Consider the following 4,617-nt stretch of genomic DNA (forward strand, 5'->3'; position numbering starts at 1 on the left):
TTTGATTTCTGCTTAAAGGAACGGATAAACGTTCGTATATAATTGCTTATTATTATAAATCTCCATCACGAGTCTGACTCGTTAAAGTACGGCAAGGGGTTAAAAGAAGCAACTCTGTTCAGATTGCAAAACTCTGTTGTGCTTGCATAATTTGCACTTGCGAATTATGTTTTGTTTTATAGTTATATATATGTTTTGTTTTATGTTATAGTTTGCACGCTGAAAACGAAACCGTGTTTTCAACAAGGAGACTTTATACAGATTATATTCCTCGGCATCGTCAAAAACGATGAAAGAGGTGGAGGCTCGGGCGCAGGTAGAAGGCAACGGCATAATCTAGTAATTATGCCGCGGCCCCCGAGATCACCTTTTTTATTGTGGGTGGGACCGAAACAGGAAATCGCGCCGATGGTTCCCAGAGGAATTAGGCGCGCTCGGATTATGGACCGCGTATTAGCAGCCCGGGACCCCGAGAAGATTATTCTTATATCCTGTGATATTGGTGCCTGGCCGGAGCTAACATTTTTCAGGTAATTTCCTCGGCGCCTAGGAAATTTCGAACTTTCTCAAACTCTCTCTTCCAGCCGCGTTTTCCTGCGATCTATCGTTTTCAATTAACCCCTTACCGTACTTTGACGAGTCCGACTAGCGATGGAAATTACTAGTAATAAATTATTAAATATGGACGTTGTTCTGTTCTTTAAAATTGAAATAAAATTGAAATAAAATTCTAGTCCCTTGTTATTAATATTTAAGTATTCGAGTAAATTCAGGCACGGAATAAATGTTAATGTTCTGTCCCTTCTAAGAAATTATGTCAATTGAAAAATTCGTCATCGCAGTAACTGTGAAGGTAATGGTACGGCAAGGGGTTAACTCGAACTGTTTAAACGAAAATTTGTTTAATCGTCGCCTGTGGACTAAACTCTTTCCGGTAATGATTTAATAATGATTTAATAAAGATTTAACGATTTAATTTTACGATTGCTCAATTTCATTTCGCAGTCGTCCACACATCATCGAGATTCCCCCACGCATTGCGATATTCCCGGACAGTGAGACATACATCAACGATCGCCTCGACGAAGTCCACAATCCGAAATTTACAGTCGATAAAACATGCTTCCCGAAACCTCCTCCATACATCCGACCGGCCGTGGATATTTGTGAGGGTTCGGATATCGGAGTCTCGCATCTCCGAGTCACCGGTATCGCATTAGCGTTGCTCAATCGATAGTGAAATCACGGGTGAGAGATAGTCATCTCACGGCACAGTATGACGACTCCGTTGATTTACAGAGGGGATGGTAAATATTAATTACAACGCCTCTACTCCCTGTTTATTGACACTCGAACGCGGCGAGCCTTTATGACGAACGTACAACCAACCGTACTTAAGATCCCTTATCAATTTATTTGTTAACTTTTCCATGTGTTTTTTAAGATATTGCGCTTAGAACACGTTAGTTATTCTATAAACTTTGACACGCGTTTATCAACGTTACCAGCTAGTTTATTGTACTTTATATTTATTGTACTTGTGGTAGGAAATACGTCGTATTCTATAAATATAAGCTATAAATTTTCTAAATATCATATTATATGTTTTTTCACAATTTTAAGTAATTATTAATATAACTCATTTGATTCAGCTCATTCAACTAATTTGACGTTCTCCGCGTGAAATATGAAATGGTCATCACGCACATGTGACATTTCTAGCGAATATAAAAATTAAAATTACTTGCTAGAAACTTGATACTTATTTAACAATTTTTATAACAATTTATACTGCGAGTACAAATGTACCGGAGCCAAGCAGCGCGAGCGTTAAAGAGACGTCTCCCACCCTCTGTTCTCACGAAAAATCATCGGGAGGGCTTGTAGCTCGCAGTTTTATGAACCCATGGCGCGCTAGGGGGAAAAGTGAGATGGCTATGCGGCCGGTTTCGGCGTGTTCCTTGTAAATCGGGTCCTCCGTATATCCGGAGGAATGGCAGCGTTAAAGAAATAAGCTGGCATATCTACGAGTGTCATTCGACGGTTCGACAATGGTTTGGCTTATGGTAAACACACGGGACGCCGCTCAGGGGCTACGGGGCACGATGAGTCCATAAAACAGAGAGCCGACTCTCTGACTCTCTCTCTCTCTCTCTCTCTCTCTCACACACACTCTTTCTCGCTGTTACGGGGATGAGAGGGCAAGCATGAGAGAAAGATAGCGAAACAGGGTGTGGGAAAGGGAGGGAACGGGGGGAGGCCACGGGTGTACAGCACATCTGCTGTTTGCCATACGGCGATACCAGAAAACCCTCTTGACTCTCCCTCTTTCTCAATGGCGGACTATAGATCGATCCTGCCCCATAGGAAACAAGAACGCCTTCCGCCGCGTTCGCCGCACCGCAATTCGTGGCTGAGAAACAGCCACTGCCGCACGAGAATTTATATCCGAATAGGGGATACCAATTTCGTCCTTTCCGCCGCGCCGAGCCGCGCCGCGCCGAGCCGAGAGCCGAGAGCCGAGAGCCGGTGCAGCCGCCGCAGAACCTCGACGCAGTGTCCTGCCCGCCCCTGGAAATCATTTCGTCGCACACGGTTTTTGACAACCGGAATATTTACGAACCACTGCATAGCGTCGCATAGCGCCGCGTCCCATCGGGCAGATGGTCCCGCTGAATTTCTTCCAACGATCGAACGATCCTCGATTCCTTTCGACCAGGGAACTTTTGTTGCCTTTTGCTGATCCGAACGGGACGGGGATCGCCCGTCATTCAAACCTTATTTTTGTCATTTAGGTTTGTTGGAAATTACACGCGCAGATGCGACGACGAAATAGGCGACGTTTTGGAAATAGGCGATACTGTTAACGACCTATGTGTATACTATACTATACTAATATACTATACTAATGCCGCGTATATCGTAGCCTGAGATTAGATTTATTTTTGTTTCGGTGTTTAAAGGTACATTCGTCACTCTTTTATGCTGATAATGGTGATCTTTATTCATTTTAACTAGGTCGATCGGTATGAGAATTAAAATCGGTGTCAAATTAAAGAGGAAACAATAGTAAATGTAAATAAAATCCTAATAATTCTATTATTTTATGAACTCATGTATTTGTTAAAAATTTAGAATCGTTTACTTAACAATTTCTTACACAGTTGCATTCGTAGAACTATCTAGAAAATTTTCGAAATTTGCTTAGCTATAATTTCATGAGGAAAAATCGTATAACATTCATCATATACCTGTTTCAAAGCTTGAAATCTCTACTTTCAGCTGCTATACAATAATTTGCTCCAAGATTTTTTTCATAATATAGTGCGTGGAAATCCGAAGCCTCGTTTTTGATCGAAAATGAAACAAATTCAAACAACTCTCATATCACTGACAATTTTTTATTCGACTCCATCTACCATGAGTTTATATTGTAAAGCTCCTCTTTTGAACTACATTTTGAAATTTCATGTATGATTTTTTTTAGCTGATTCACGCAACGAAAAAGAGGGTCCTATTCGATCCCGTAAATTCCTCATGACGAATTTTACATATTCGTACATCAACCACACACCTTTCATTCAAACCTCAATAAAACGATTAATAAAAATCATGCACCAAGTTTTTTAAAGTCCCTACAAAGAGGAAACTTCGCTCTTTAAATACATTGTTCGCTCGACTGGGAGAAAAAATTTGCATTGCTTTTACAAATATTTTAAGTTGCAACATTTTGAAACTAGCTGATCGAGGAAGCTGGTTAACCAGCGACGCGAACTACGCGCCAGGAATTTTCGATGACGGTGTAGCCAGGTTACCATAACTTTGTTTCAAAAATGCCACGGTATCCAGGAGACCAAGCCGAAGGACGCTAACTGCGGCAGGTTCGTGGAAACGCAGAATGCGTTGAGACGTGGAGTCTCGAATCCCGTGGACGAGCGAAACGACGGCGGCGCTTAATTTCCCGCGCGGCTTCCACCGGGATTTTACATCGGCACATTTGTCCGTACGGGGGAAACGTAAAGACCGATCGTTTCTGGCTTTTAACGATCGAACGAATTGGATCGCGGTGCCATGGTGCCACGCCTCGAACCTTTTCCCTTAAACGTTCCACACGAGGCCATATTCGTTCGAACAAATAACCATCCCGGCGTTTCGCGTTCTTTCGACGGGCCGGGGCAAGAAACGCCGCGGACAATTACGGACGACTTTATTGTCGCGAACGTAACGGTGAATCGGCGGCGAACGAAGCCACGCGGCATACGAATAACCGAATACAGACGTTGCCCGTTCGAGGGCGGCGGGGGATTGCGATCGCACGATATAATGGTGAGCGACCGCGTGCTGAAAATACTTGAGACGTGGCCGGTGCGTTCGCCTCTATCGCTTCCGCGTGAAATTATTTGTGGCATAGTGATCCCAGTTTCTATCAGGTAGCAACCCCCGTGTATCGTTTGTTTTCAAGATCAAGTTCGAAAGGTCGAAAATTTTGTAAAGACTCCTGGACTCGATTCATTTATTCAATCTAATAAATGTTCAATTTAATTTATTCTGCAACGGAGGACGACATCCATTTATATTATTTATTTATTCCTGTTCTCAAAGTTTTAGCTTGCCATT

This window comes from Augochlora pura, chromosome 10 (genome assembly GCF_028453695.1).
Source record: "Augochlora pura isolate Apur16 chromosome 10, APUR_v2.2.1, whole genome shotgun sequence".
Classification (NCBI taxonomy): Eukaryota; Metazoa; Arthropoda; class Insecta; order Hymenoptera; family Halictidae; genus Augochlora; species Augochlora pura.